Below are 16,112 nucleotides of genomic sequence, written 5' to 3'. Positions count from 1 at the left end.
TAAAAATGGTTGTACTCCCACAACTACAGTATCGTTTTCTGAATGTTACGCTTTGGCCAGGCGGCGCGCTATTTAAAAAACTGAACTGTGCGTTCAACGGTGAAGTAGTCAGGCCTGCAGACAGTGAAGTAGTCAGGCTTGCGGAAAGTGAGGTAGTCAGGACTGTGGAGAGTGAGGTTGTCAGGCCCGTGGACGGTGAGGTGGTCAGGCCTGCGGATGGTGAGGTAGTCAGGCCTGCGGACAGTGAAGTAGTCAGGCCTGCGGGCAGTGAAGTAGTCAGGCCTACAGACAGTGAGGTAGTCTGGCCTGCGGACTGTGAGGTGATCAGGCCTGAGGATGGTGAAGTAGTCAGGCCTACAGACAGTGAGGTAGTCTGGCCTGTGGACAGTGAAGTAGTCAGGCCTGCAGACTGTGAATTAGTCAGGCCTGCAGACAGGGAATTAGTAAGAACTGCGGACGGTGAGGTGGTCAGGCCTGCGGATGGTTAAGCAGTCAGACCGTCAGGTAGTTAGGACGTTGGACGGTCAGGTAGTCAGGATTGCGGACGGTCAGGTAGTCAGGACTGCGGACGGTGAGGTAGTCAGGACTGCGGATGGTCAAGCAGTCAGGACCGCAGATGTTCGTTTAGTCAGGACTGCAGATGGTCAGGTTTACAGACGGTCAGGTAGACAGGACTGCAGAAGGTCAGGTAGTCAGGACTGCAGACAGTCAGGTAGTCAGGACGGCAGACTGTCAGGTAGTCAGGCCTGTGAATGGTCAGCTAGTCAGGCTTGTGGACTGCCAACTAGTCTGGCCTGTGGACGGTCAGGTAGTCAGGGCTGTGGGTGGTCAGGTAGTCAGGGCTACAGATGGTCAAGTAGTCAGGACTGCGGACGGTCAGTTAGTCAGGCCTCCGGACGGTCAGGTACTCAGGGCTGCAGACGGTGAGGTGCCATGTGCACAGATAGTCTCCACTATCAAACTGGATAGATGCTGTGAGGCCTCCTCATGATGCACTGACACCAGCGCAGCATGGTAGAGACTTCCTCCACTGAGTAATTACATGTTCAGCCTCTAAGCTGGGTCTGTGGCTCAGTGACTGCTGCTTCTACTATGAGGCTCTGTGTTTGACCTCATGGTTCCAAGTTCAAATCCCTGCAGGTCTACTCAGCCACATATACTTCTGAGGTCAATAAAATTAGTACCATTGATTTGGGTAACAATAAACATCGACTATAAGCGTTTAGTGCCAAGATAAACTCTCAACAAATACAGTCTTTGTGTTAAAAGACTGCTAATGTAGGAATAAACAATTGCATTGGTTTCTTTCATTCAGCAATGAAGCAGGAAACACTGGGAGGGTGATTAGGCCCTTACATGTTTCAGTGTGGAAGTCGGGCTTATACTCTTGTGCATCTTCTTCTGTCTGGACTGCTGCACAAGCACTGGGTGGTGTGAAGATGGATTTCTGAACTCTGGCCTGGTGAAGGACTGCCCTGGAACAGATCAGGAAGAGGTTCAGGCTCCTCCTCCTGTACATCAGAAGCCAACAGCAGTGCAGCTATTTCAAATCTTGGGATGAAAGCCTTCAGTCTATTTACATTGGACCCTTTTAGAGCCTGTCCAGCCCTTTCAGCATCCTCTAAATAGTTAACCTCACCCAGTGACTCCACCACTGTGTAAGGGCCTGACCATTTGTCCTGTAAGGCTCTGATCAGGACTTGCTGGCCTGGTGGGAAGTTGATCAGGGAAGACTTCTGGTCATATCAGTGTTTCACCAGAGCTTGCCCAGTCTTCACCTTCTCACTACCCTGACCCATTAGGAGTACCATTATTTTTCTGAGTGCTAGCATATAGTCCACTACATTGGTAGTGGTAGGGGGAGTAGGCATCTCCTACCCCTCCTTGACTATAGCGAAGGGTCCCCTCATATGGTGACCAAAAAGAAGCTCGAAGGGCCTGAAGCCAACACCCTCCTGAGGTACCTCTCTGTAGGCAAACAACAAGCATGGTAAAAGAAGATCCCTTTTTCTCCTTTTGCGGCTCTTCCAGAGCCCCTATCATGCTTTTGGGAGTTCTATTAAACCTCTCAACTAGGCCAATGATTTGGAGGTGGTGTGCTGAGGAAAACGTGTAAGTAACCCCACACTCCTTCCACATGGCCTGCATATACTTGGACATAAAGTTGCCATCCCTATCAGACACAACTTCTTTAGGGAAGCCAACCCTAATAAATATGACAAGTAATGCTTTTGCAACTGACTTGGCAGTCACAGTCTTCAATGGGATGGCCTCAGGATATCTGGTGGCATGGTCGACCAGCACCAGAATAAACCTATTGCCTGAGGATGTTTGGGGGTTATGGGGACCAACAATGTCAATACCTAGCCTCTCAAATGGTTCCCCCACAACTGGGAGTGGTATCAAAGGGGCTTGGATTGTTGTGCCACTTTTCCCAGATAACTGGCATGTGGCACAACTCCTGCAGTGACTTTCTACTTGCACCCCCATCTTGGGCCAGTAGAAGTGCATGGATACCCTTTGCTTGGTTTTCTTGATGCCAAAGTGACCAGCACGGAGGACTTCATGCACAAACTTCAAGAGGAAGGGTTTTACAGCAAGAGGAACCACCAACCTCATGTGGTCTCATTCTGTAGACTCTGTGGGCTCACTGTAGAGGAGCCCACCTTCTCACTAAATCCTGTGATTCCCAGGAGGTTCACCCTCAAGCTGGGAGCAGGCCTGTCTCCTTAGTCCTTGCAAGGATAGGCACTCGCGTTGGCGTTTACTGAACTCAACCCTACCAGGACCACCTTCCACCAACAAACTCTGGAGTTCAGGATGGTCATGTGGATTGACAATTTCAGGCAACACCTCTTCCTCGTCGGGTTTAGGTGTTTGGCCAACTACCTCCACCTTAGTGGTAGGTGAGTTAAGGTGAATGTTTTCATTCTCTCTTTTGTCTTTCTTGACTCCTTTAGCCTTGGGTTTCCCCTTTAGCTTGGGCTTGGCTTTGGTCTTGGCCAATGAAGCCCTTGTTTGTGACCTTGTGCATGGTCTCTTTGCTGTGCCACCCACAAGACAAGGTCCCTGAGCTCATTCCCCAGCAGGACCTTACCTGGGACTTGCCTCTGAATGCTCACTGGAATCCTGACCATAGTACCATGGATAATAAGATTGAGAGGCATTACTGGGAACTTGAGAGGGGGGCCATCAGCTAATTTGGTGGGCATCAAAGGAGCTCTGGCAAGTTCCTCTGGGATTGCCAAGGTAGAATCCACCACTGTGCAGCTAGCCCCACTACCCTTACGGGCAGGAGTATCAACCCCATTTTTAAAAAAAATGCTCTTTATTGATTTTCAAGTTACAACCAATTACTAACATTTCCCCCCAACCTCCCTTCCTACCCTACCCATCTCCCTCCCCCCTACTCCCTCTTCTCGACTAGCAGTATACCATTCAGGGTCCATAGTCTTTCCACTCGTACTGGTGGTGCGCGCCATGCAACTGTTAGTTTATTTTCCTCTTAGTTCTTGGTTAGCTGCAAACCAGTGTTTCTACTCTCTTCGCAGTTGGTCTACTTACAGTGTCACCCGTTTTCTTCAGGGGACTGTGCTGGCCGGGCAGCGTCTGCTTGATATTGTTGGAACGGAGGGCAGTAGTCCATTGGGCGGCTGGTGATGGGTAGTGTCGCCGCGTATCTGGTTTCTCTAAGTTTGCACATTCTCATATTTTCTAACCAAGCCTTAAATGTGGGGGGTTTGCTCTTGTCCCACGTTCCAGCTACAAGGTACCTGGCGACACCGGAGACCATGCCCAACAGTCTCTTTTCACTCTGGGATTCACCCTCGATTAGTGCCAGGAGCCACAGTGCAGGTGAGTAGCCCCGTGCTGGGGAGAGCATTGCCTTCATTGTATCGTCAACTTCTGTCCAATAAGATCTAATACGGGGACAGTCCCAAGCCATATGGTAAAAGTCTGCTAGTTCTTTGCCACATCTCTTGCACACTGGGGAGCTCTCGGGCTAGAATCTTCTGAGTTTTATGGGGAGTAGTAGACTTGTGTAATGAATCAGTCTGTAGAGGGCGTTTAGTGAAATTTGACATGTTTGCATACAAATATGTTTCCATTGATCTTTACTCATCGCCTTGTCTAAGGAGGTCTCCCACGCTTCCCTGTACCCTTGCCTCTGCATCCCCCTCCCATCTCTAATCATCTTATAAATGGTTGAGACTAGTGTATTAGATATTAAGAGGCTGGATTACATACTGTTGGACCAGATGGGGGACAGGGGCAATCAGGAAATCGGGCCATTTTGTTTTTAGTAACCCTCCGAGCCTGTAATACTGGAGCAAGGTCAACACGTTGTGCTCCCCCTTAGTTCTTAACTCCTCCCATTGTATGAGCAGTCCGTCTACCACCAGGTCTCCAGGTGCCTGCACCTTCAACCTTTGGAAGTGTTCCTCGAATGACTTTTTGTGAGTAAGCGCGATGCCATTTACGCTATATATCGGTAGTTCTGGGTGATAGCTGGGGGGGCCTCCAACAGGGGGCCCACACGCTCCCATGCTTTGCACGACACAGCAATCGGCTGAACCTCATCTCTCAGACCCGCACTCCTATTTCCCCAGAGCATTCCCATTAGGTCTTCCGGGAGGGAGACCACTTTAGCTGTCATTGTGTGTGGGGTGTTAGGGGTTCCAGCCCGCTATATACTGTAGTTGGGCTGCTAGATAGTACATTTGTATTTCTGGGTATTCTAGTCCTCTGTGTTTGTATGTGGCTGCTAGGGTATCGTATGCTATGCGAGGTTGTTTGCCTGCCCACGCCAACGGGATCATGATTTTCTTAGTGCGAGTCCAATAGCGGGCTGGGGGCCACATTGGAACGTTATTGAAAATGTAGAGCATCTTGGGCAATATACCCATTTTAGCTAGGGATATACGGGCGGCTTGGGAAATTGGAAGTAAAATCCATGACTCTACCTTCTGTTCCAGGGCTTCTAGTACTTTTATGTAGTTGTCTTTATACAGTGTTTTGATCTTTGTGGATACCATGATGCCTAGATAGGAGTATCAACCCCATTTATCAGCACACTGTCCTTAAAGTAGTGCTTGGTGTTATCTGGAAAGCTAGCATAGGCCTCTGAGACTTTTGGCTCCCAGGAACCCAGGGAAACTAGGACTACCTCAGATTCAATCCTACTTGGGAAGGAGTCTGAGGAGAAGAATGCCCCTGTGATCTCTTCCTCCTCATAGGCGGGGAAGGCCAGGTTCACAGTGTGGACCCCCAAGGTGTTGACCTTACATTTGGGGTACCCCTTCACTTGGTCATTTGCTCCACAAGCCACACAAGACCCACTGGGTTTTGGAACATAGGGAGGCGTACTATAACCAGAGTTCTGCTTGGAAGGATAATTTCCAATACCCTGTACATTCTCTTGGGATTTAGCCTTGAATTTCTTTTTGTGGGCTTTTTGGGAGGAGGTTTTTATCAGATCCACCACCCTCTTTATCCTTGTTCTTTTCCCCCCATCTCCTGCTTACCAGGAGTAGTCTTGTACTTATGGGACACTCTGTGTGACACCCATAAATCTGCTGCCATGGCCAATTTATTAGGATCTAACTCCTTTGAATCAGCCAAGTGCTGCTTAAGCTCAGAACAAAATGCAAAGATATGTTCAAGTATGACTAAAGAAATCATACCCTCAAAGGTGGAGACCCTATAGCCTTCAACCCGCCAGTCTAGTTCTTCAAGGAATCAGTAACATAGGACACCCAAGTGTTACCTTCTTTCTTCTTGTACTCTCTAAACCTCTTTAACTATTGGGCAGGAGTCTTCCCAAACTTTAAGATGAGAGTTTGCTTTAATTTTTGCAAAGTCTACTCTTTCAGCCTTAGACATTTCCATAATAGCACTACAGCCAGAATGGGGTAGTCGACTGAGCAACCATGTAATCTTGTCAGCATTCACAACCTCTTGCACCTCACATGCATACTCAAATGCATTCAACCAGTCCATAATGTCATTCTTCTCATCATATACACTGAACAGATCTTTAGGAAACCTTGGATGGGAGAAGGAACCAGACCCATTTCCAGATCCCTTTGAGGCACCATTTGAAACCTGAAGCTTGGCCACTTGCAACTGGTGATCCCTGTCCTTCTGTTTTTCTACCTGCTCTACTTTCAGCTTTGCCATGTTCAATTCAAGCTCCTTCTGCTTAAACAGCAGTTCTTGTTTCTTGAATTCAAGCATGGCATCAGCATCAGAGCTGGCAGAGGAAGCTTGGGACATCACATCATCCCTGTCATCATGGGCACCATGGACAAGTACAGCAAGACATCTGTCAGATCTGTCAGTGATAGCAGCCCCACAACATTCTGCACTTTCGTCAGTGGTAATGGCATCGAGTTGCACCTCTTGCCAATCCATGATCCTTCATTTCACTCTTTGTACCTTGAGCAGGCAAACCTCTCTCAGTACATAGCATTCTTCCCAATGTTTCTGACCTAGAAGCATTTAAGGTTATGCTGGTAATTGTTTCCATAATTAAAGATAGGTCATTTGGACTTTACACTACTTTACTACTAAGGTCAATATGTGTCCTGGGTAAGTGTAATACGAGTTCCCTTACCAGTGCGCAACACTGGGTACCTTCGATCCTATCCCACCGCTGTACACCTTTTTGTTAAGATGGATTTCTGAACTCTGACCTGGTGGGCAGAGGTTCAGAAGGCCAGCCTAGTTCGTTGGAACGGGGTAACCTTCTGGACAAGCCAGACCACTCAAGGTAGCATTGGCAGCGGTCGAGACTAGGTCTCAGGAGGGGTGCAGGTGATTGAAAGCCCACAATGAGCACACACAGCAAAGGGCACTACAAATTACTCTCAGTCAGGTGTAAAAATACATTTACATTTATTAAAGGCCTTTCAAATCAAACACAAATCACGATCAGCAGTAATACTTAAACCAGCACAACACTACTATAGAACATATATACAGTTAACAATGGCCTAAAGGAACGGCACACAGTAAGGGTCCACAACCTGTAAAGAAAGGGAGCATACAGTGCGAATATACTTTAGGCAATCCTTCACTTACCAAACCCTGACTAAGAGGCTGTCCAATCCCTAAGAAGAGTGGAGCCTTGCGCTCAAAAGTACTTTCGGTGCAGACACACGCGATTGTGTGGTAGAGCGAAAAAGGGGTCTCTTGCAGTGGCTGTATCGACTCAGGAAGGTGGGTGAAGCATTGAAGAATAAGTTCTCAATATTCGAGCAGGGTCTCCCCAAGTGGGTAGAACAGGATCCAAGAGTTGGGAATAGGACAGTAGCAAATGGCTACCTCGATAAAGGAGAGTGGCCCTCAGGGGGACATTTGTGCGTAACAATGGATGGATACGCCAGGGGCCACTGGGAAGGGTTGCAGGTACTCCCTGGCCCTAGGCGCACTCCAGACCAAACTTTGTCAGCCAAGTCCACTTCGGTTGCGGGTTCAAATGCTGCAATTGTGCGGCTCTGCAGCTTTCAGCGGCTGAGTTCCAGAGATTCTTCCATGGCGGGACAGTGGCAATTTCTCCTCTCCTGGTGAAGGGATCAATTTGAATTCATTGCAGCTTGTCTCAGGGCACAGGGGGGCACAGCATCAGGGGAACCTCGAAGTCAGTCATCACGGCTGGGTGACACTGTGATCGTGTGCACTCGGGTTCAGGAGTTCTCTCCTAATTCCAGACATAGGACGCCTAGGTGTACGAAGCTCGGCAGGAGAGTGCCTTTTACCCAGTGCTTACGATCTCCAAAGTCTCAAGTGTCAACTCGAGACAGTGGCGGTTCCAGAGCAAAGGTCCCATGCAAGCTGGTCAGCTCACTGGTTGGCCCAGGAACACTTCCAAGAAGGCTTGCTTTCAGGATAGGGTGGAGGTGCTGGGAATAATTGGTCCCCTTATTCAAATGGGTTGAAGCGCCTTTGCAGACCTAAGTTTGATCAGAAACAGAAGGGTCCAACAGGACAACAGCGGGCTCAGGGTGCCAAACCGTCCAGGGTGTCACCAGCGGTTCCTCAACTCTGCTTCGTGGTTTCAGGATGCTTGGATCCTTTCCTGGGTTCGTTGTGAACTCAAGAGATCGACCTGGTACGGGTGTTCGGGGACTTCTCTTATCCAAAATCTCCTTTGCACCAACACGAAGAGGACCCAATGAGAGATCTGCTCACATACAGCCATGCCAGATGTCCCAGCACATCAGACTCGCTGACACTCAGGATATGTATTGGAACTAGACAGTCCAGCCCACATCCTGGAGGCACACACACAAGGCATGCCGAAGCCGGCAAAAGGCATGCAGAAGCCCGCAAAAGATTTGGTTTGCGTGGGGATCTGCATGACCAAATAAGGGTCTTCTCGGGTCTGCTCGACCTGGGGAAGGCAAAGGGACAAGATGGCCAAAGGACAGAACAAAGGACCTTGTGGAATGGCCATTTTGGGGCCAAGCCACTGTCCAGGACCAGATGCGGTAAATGCGATATGGTCCACAAGAGAGGGTTAAAAATATGGGAAAAATAACAGCTGCCACCAGCTCTGTCCAAGACACATTCTACAGAAAAATCCTTTGAGGGTGTCTAGGGCCTTAAAAATGAAAGGAAGACCCCATTGCACTGTACTGTAAGGTACCTTGTGCGCTGATAAAATGTTGCTAAGAACTAGCAGCAAAGTAAAGGACTAAGGGAAACAAAGTCTCCCAGTACTTACCGTCTTTAAGGGCATGTCAGTTTCCCCATAACAAAGTGAGCGAAAATACAGCGGAGTGCAGCAGAAGGCTGTGCTCCACTGGCAAAAGTCAGGCTAAGATGGTCAGACAACAGCAAAAAGTTGGTAGGGTTCCTAACTGGAGTGAAAATTACACATAAATGGAAATCTTTCCTAACAGGTGGGGAGGTTCATAATCCGGTCCAGCGATGCGAAACATGTGGGTGGATTGCTCTGAAAGTCCTGGGCTAACACACGCAGCTCATTTAAAACTGTTAGGCAGAAACCTGTGCCGTTCCCTTAGGGACCACTGCAAAAGATTTAAGACTACAGGTGTTAGCAGTAAACCCACTTGGTAGCAGTCCGTACCACCCAGATTTACCTGGTAGCTGTGGCTGAGCAGTCAGACTTCCCTCAGGAAGAGTTAGGCAGTATGCAAAGTATACTCAATAGGCACTCAGATACAATAATAAAATCAAACACTGACCAGAGCTTTGGTATCAAAGTATATAATTATTTATTTATAAAAACACAGTTGAAACACTCCAGCACTCTTATTGTAAAATATTCTAAACACAGTTACTATTATGATATATACACCCCTTTTTCCCTTATTAGAAAATCACAGTAAGACACCACTTATTTTCATACAGAGGTGAGCGCTTAACTAGATTGCACTATACTAAGGTTGTGAAAAAGGGAGGGAAAAAGACAGAATATGCAGGATTACACCACTCTACGATTCAGGAACACTATTAGCAAGGCAGAGAGCAAAACGTCACTGGTGAGCCAAAGTACAAAGGCTGGACCCACTCTTAGAGAGAGCAGAGCACAAATGCGCCCAAGATCACACAGTTACACTAGGCTTAGAAAGTCTTGCAGAGGGTTCAGAGAAGAGTTTAGAGAGGCTTAGAAAAGTTTAGCCAGGGTGTCCCAGGCTAATCCAGGTTCGAAAGCCGGGGGCTATATCTACCCCGTACAGTCGGTTGCAAGGGAAGCCAGGCGGGACACGGCACCTTAAGTGGGAAGGATCCTCCAGCGGTGGCAGTTGTTCCTGGTAGTGGTTGCAAGTAGCGGCGTCGTCCAGGGGAAGAGAAGATCTCGACGTGGAGGAAAGATGCAGGTCGTTGCACTATCAGGGCAGAAACCAGCCGCGGAGTTTTCCGGTGAAAGGTGGTACCTTTATCTCGCGGTCGTGGTAAAACGTGGTATCCCGGTTGCCGGGGTGCTTAGCACGGGCAAGGAGGCCACAAGATACGTCGGGAAAGCGAAAAGACGGTGGAACTGGTTATCCCCACCAGTCAAAGGAAGAAGACTCTCCGGTGGGAGATCTCCTCTGTCGTTGGGAAAAGTGGTGTGACGGTCCAGCAGGGCTCCACCGGTCGTGGTGTCGTGGCAGGTCGGCTCAGCTTCTCCCTCGTCGCATTCTTAGGTCCTGTGGCGACTTCCGAAGTTCCAGTCCCCAAAGCCCTGCTTTTATGCAGCAAACCCACATTCACTCAGCCTAGCTGTCACTCAAACATGCTAAGTGGTGAGCCGGCCGGCTCACCACTTGGGCCAATCAGGACGGAGTGCGACTTGAGTTGCCTAGGCAACTCAGTCCAGGGTGCCTAAATTCCCCTCCACCCCTCCTAAGTACCCCAGACATAGTGGCACCACTTTGGAGGGATTCTGTGGAGAAGCCCGCCAAAAAGTGGAACAAAGGGCTCGACTTGGGTTGGAGTCACAGAAGAGAACACAAACGCCATTTTAGAATCAAGTTTTGGAAAAAAATACCAACCGGAGAATTGATATTAATTAAATAAACCGGCGCTATGTTCGAGGCTACCTTAAATAATTAAATAAAGATAGTAGCCTAAAACAATGGGAAATCCCATAGGAAAATATTTGCGGTTGAATATAAAAAGTAGTATCCACTGCCACCAGCCAAACCTCGATCAGGGGGGACGGAGACGTGCCGCCTCGACTAACAGACCCTGGGGCAATCGAATTGCCCCAGCCAGTACGTCCACAATATGATGGTTTGTACTGGTTCTGTTTAGAATTTAAGACTAGTAAAGTCAATGGTGACTTTACATGCTCTGGGAGACAGTAGTCAGTCCCAGGGTATGGAGTCTATACTGGGGGGTCACTATGACACCCCTGTGTTACTGCACAGAGGGTGCTGTGTAACACACATCACAAAAACACATGAAACCCTATGGAGTAACAGACCCCATAGCCCATTAAACACATCTAGATTCAAAGAAACACACTCAAATCATGTCCAAGAGTGAGGGTGAAAGAGTCTCACTCTTGGCAGGAGACAAAAATAAACCCCAAAAATCCAGCAAAGCTGCTGGGGGACTCACTAGGTTAGGAAATTCATCCTAACACTCGCCCCCCCCCCCCAGACTAAGGGACAGGAGGATTTAATCCACTCCTGGATGAACCTCATACCTCTAGTCGATGACATACATCCTCGAGAGTCCATCAGCATTTTGATGGTGACACCCTGACCTGTGCTCAATGGTGAAATCAAACCCTTGCAGGCAGATTGACCATCTCATTAGTTTTGGATTTTCTCCCTTCATTTGCATTAACCATCTCAGGGGTTGGTGGTCAGTCTGAATGACAAAAGTAGACCCATACAAATATGGCCTAAACTTCTTCAGTGCCCACACAATAGCAAAGCATTCTCTTTCTATTGTTGCCCACCTTGTCTCAGGATCCTTCAGCTTACGGCTGATGAAGCAAATGGGGTGCTCCCTACCCTTCTCATCCAGTTGGCTGAGGACTGCACCTATACCTACATTGGAAGCATCAGTTTGTACAATGAAAGTTTGGTGGTAGTCAGGAGCTCTCAATACTGGAGCTTGGCAAAGAGCTTTCTTCAGTTTTTCAAAGGCCTGATTGCACTCCTCATTCCATTTGACCTTCTTAGGGAATTTTGGAGAGGAGATTACATTCAGTGGAGAAGCTATGGTCCCATAGTTCTCAATGAAATTCCTGTAGTACCCAGTGAGGCCTAGGAAGGCTCTCACTTGGGTTTGAGTAGTAGGTGTTGTCCAATTTTGCACAGATTCAATCTTGCTGAGCAAAGGCCTTATTTCTCCACCTCCTACCTCATGTCCAAGGTAGACCACCTTACTTTGACCTATCTGGCATTTACTTGCTTTGATAGTCAAATTGGCCTGTCCAAGAGCCTGCAAAACATGTCCTAGGTGGTTCACATGATCCTCCCAGGAGTGGCTGAAGACTGCAATGTCATCCAAGTATGCCATGCAGAAGTCCTCCATCCCAGCTAGAACTTGGTTTACCATTCTTTGGAATGTAGCAGGTGCATTTGTTAATCCAAAAGGCATGACCTTAAACTGGTACAAGCCAACTGGGGTGGGAAATGCAGTTTTCTCCTTGGCATGGTCTGTCAAGGCTATTTGCCAATAGCCTGACGTAAGGTCAAATGTGCTGAGGTACTTGGCTGCACCAAGTTTATCCACCAACTCATCTGTCCTGGGTAAAGGGTGGGCATAAGTCTTGGTGACTGCATTAAGAGCTCTATAGTCCACACAGAATCTCAAGTCTTTGGACCCTGCCTTTGGTTCTAACACAACTGGGCTAGACCATGGACTAGTAGAGGGTTCTATTACCCCGAGATCAAGCATCTTCTTGACCTCCCCCTTGATATGGGTTCTCACATTTTCTAACATTCGGTATCCTCTGCTTTTGACTGGCAGACAGTCACCAGTGAGTATCTCGTTCTGTCCCCAAGGGGTCAAGCCTGGTGAGAGTGAGAACAGGGAGGCAAACTGATTTAACATAGATATGCACTCCTCTTGTTGCTCAGGTGTCAGATCTGAAGAGAGATTGACTCCTTCAATTTTGTCATCCAAGAGTACACCTCTGAGGAGATCAGGGAGAGACTGACTCTCTTCTTCCTCTGCTGCTGAAGCTAGAAGCAAGGTTCCTACTTCAGGTCTGGAGATGTACGCCTTCAGTCGGTTGGTGTCGAAGACTCTAGGAGCTTCCCTGGGTCTGCCCAGATCCACCAGATAGTTGACCTCTCCAAGTTTTCCCACAACTTTGAAGGGCCCCATCCATTTGTCCTGCAAGGCCCTCTGCCTTGTGGGGAGCATAACGAGAACTAGCTGGTCTTGAGTGAACTCAACCATGTTAGCCTTTTGATCATGCCAATGCTTGACCAAAGCTTGTCCAGCTTTCAGGTTATCACTAGCTTCTGCCATCATGTGACATTCTCCTTCGGAGACCTGTCACATAGTCAGTCACTCTGACTGGCTTGAGGGGGGGAGCGCCTTCCAACCCCTCCTTAATCAGGGCCAATGGACCTCTGACCGGATGGCCATAGAGAAGTTCAAAGGGAGAATAACCTACTCCCTCCTGAGGGACTTCTCTATAAGCAAAGAGAAGGCATGGCAGTAGAAGGTCCCACTTTCTTTTCAGGTGTTCCTCTAAAGCACCTATCATGCTCTTCATGGTTCTGTTAAATCTTTCTACCAGCCCATTGGTTTGGGGGTGGTAGGCGGTTGAGAACTTGTAAGTAACTCCACAGGTTTTCCACATGGCTTTCATGTAGTGGGACATATAGTTTGATCCCCTGTCAGAGATTACTTCCTTAGGAAACCCAACCCTGGTAAAAATACCAAGGAGGGCCTTAGCCACAGCCGGAGCTGTAACAGTTCTCATAGGTATTGCCTCAGGATATCTAGTAGCATAGTCTACTACAACAAGGATAAACCTGTTGCCTGAGGATGTAGGGGGATCAAGGGGACCAACAATGTCAATCCCTACCCTCTCAAATGGGACTCCCACTACTGGGAGAGGCACTAATGTTGCCACATTCTTGGCGCCAACCTTACCAGAAGTTTGGCAGGTATGGCAGCTCTTGCAAAACTTATCTACTTCGGCCCCCATTTTTGGCCAGTAGAAGTAGAGTGAGAGCCTTTCCTTGGTCTTCTTGAAACTCAAGTGACCAGCCAAAGGAATCTCGTGGGCTAAGTGCAAGAACTGTTGTCTGCTTTCTTGAGGTACTACAAGGCGTTTGTAGTCTCCAGGTTCAGACTCAGTTGGTTCACTGTAGAAGAGGCCATCTTCCCAGTGCAACCTATACTTCCCAGGCTCCTGCCCATCAGCCTGAGCAGCTGCCTGTTGGCGGAGACCCTCCAGAGTTGGACATTCTCTTTGTCCCTTACGGAAAGCTGCCCTGCTGGGCACACCTTCTGCCAGTAAAGACTGCAGCTCAGGATGGTCCTCAGGGTCTAGATCTCCAATAAGTTCTTGGCCTCCCACTAGCTCTTCTTCAGAGTCTAGTTCAACCATACTGGATTGTACCTCCCTCTCAGCCTCAGCTGGAGGGGGAGTTACAGGTGTAACTGTTGGAAGCACTGGAGTGCTTGCTGCTGACTTTTTCCTAGGAGTCTTGGGTTGCCCCTTTGCTCCTGATCGGGTAGTTACTGCAGTGAGTTGCTCCAGTGGCAAAGGAGTGATCTCTGTCATCATCTCCTGAGATAACCCTCTCAGGGTTTTCTCCTTTGCAGGTTTTGTGAGCTCCTGTAACCTCTTACTAGGTGGTCTGGGGGTATGTGACACAACTCCAAGAGCTTTCAGGTCATTACCCATCAGAACCCTACCTGGCACTTCACATTGTACACTGACAGGTATTTTTACAGCCATGTCATTACACTGGATGAGAACTGGTAACTGGGGACACATCTGCACAGGCCCTCCAGCTAACTTGGTGAGGCATTTGGGTGCCTTAGCAACATCCTCTGCCTTGAAAAAAGATTCATCCACCACAGTTATGCTGGCCCCAGTGTCTCTAATGGCAGGAGTCTCCTGACCATTTACCTGGACACTGTCCTTATAATACTCTTTAGTATTATCTGGGATAGAATTATACACATCTAAATTCTGTTGTTCCCACAACCCCAGAGAGACTAAAGAAACACTGTCTGAGACTCCAATGGGTTCATCAGCCAGTAGTAGAAAGTTTCCACTTGCCATTGGGACTTCTTCTTCTGGAGCGAAGGCTAAGGAGGCAAGTTGGATCCCTGAAGGTTTACCCTTGCATCTGGGATCTCCTTTCACATGGTCAGTAGAGCCACAAACAAAGCATTTACCAAATGCCTTCTGGAATGGAGGCTTGTTCTGACCTCCCTCTGGTTTAGCACCAGATGAGACACTATTCTGCTGTGGTTTCCCTGGTGGCTTACCCTTCTGGTTTTGTTTGGGGCCCTCTTTGGAATTTGCAGTATTAGAATTCTCTTTGGAGTCCTTTTTAGGCTGTTTCCCCTCATCCTTTTTCTGAGTTACCCCAGAATCCTTGTGAGTGGCCCTGTTGGCAACCCACAAGTCAGCAGCCTTAGCTAGTTTTCGGGAATCTAATTCCTTTGAATCAGCCAAGCGCTGTCTGAGCTCGGGAGAGCAGGCATCATAAATTGACTCCAACATAACAAGATTCTTCATACCTTCATAAGTGTTCACTTTGCAACCCTTAATCCACCCCTCTAAGTTTTTCAACCCCTCACTCACCCAGGTAGCCCAAGGGGTACCATCATGCTTTTTGAGGGTTCTAAATCTCTTAAGATACTAGGAAGGGGTCTTCCCAAACCTAGCTATCAAAGCTAGTTTCACACATTCATACTCTTTCCTATCCTCCTCCCCCAACTCCATTACCACATCAGTTGCAACAGGGGGTAGCCTAGAGAACAACCAGGTGAGTAAGTCATTTCCTGTGATGTTCTGGAGCCCATGATTATATTCAAACAGAGACAACCAATCCAACACATCCAACTTAGGCTCATACATACCAACCAATTCTTTAGGCATCCGGGGTCTTTTAGGACTGGAACTTCTAGAGGAGCCAGAGAGAGAAGCATTTTCGACAGACAATTTCTTCATTTCTAGCTCATGTTTGAGCTCCATTTCCCTTAGCCTTAGTTCTTGATTCATTTCCTGATGTCTCTGTTCAGCCAGAGTATTCAGTTTCTTGAACTCTAGTTCAAGTTTCATTTTCTCTAATTCGAGATATTGAGGACTTAGTGTGGGACTTGGTAAAGGCCCGGTTGGTACAGCAGGTAGGGCAGACAGAGGCCTAGGGGGGACAGTCACAGCAGCCTCACCCTCCTCTTCTGGCTCTTGCTCAAGATTATCAACATTTGGATCAATGTCAATTTCTATACTGTTATCTACATTTTCTGGCATGGTAGGTTCCTCAGACCCATCATCCAGACTTTGGTTAGCTAACAACCTTTCTATTAACTCCATTTTCTTGCCTTTAGTCAGGAGGTTCTTATGCTTACACAATACTCTTAAACAATCAGCAGTTTTTGTAGCAAGGGACTCTTGACTATAAGTTTCCATAGTTGACATGTTAGAAAGATTACTTTTT

At 48.0% G+C, this 16,112-nt stretch overlaps 1 protein-coding gene across 3 annotated transcripts in view; it reads left to right on the top strand.

Annotated features, from left to right (window-relative positions):
* The window catches only part of IL34 (interleukin 34), a 353,106-nt gene that overhangs the window by 254,861 nt on the left and 82,133 nt on the right, over nt 1-16,112 (top strand). The window lies entirely within an intron of this gene.

This window comes from Ambystoma mexicanum, chromosome 1p (genome assembly GCF_040938575.1).
Source record: "Ambystoma mexicanum isolate Mex_15411 chromosome 1p, UKY_AmexF1_1, whole genome shotgun sequence".
Taxonomy (NCBI): Eukaryota; Metazoa; Chordata; class Amphibia; order Caudata; family Ambystomatidae; genus Ambystoma; species Ambystoma mexicanum.
Note: the sequence above shows the minus strand (reverse complement) of the source record. Positions and strands in the feature narration are given on the sequence as shown.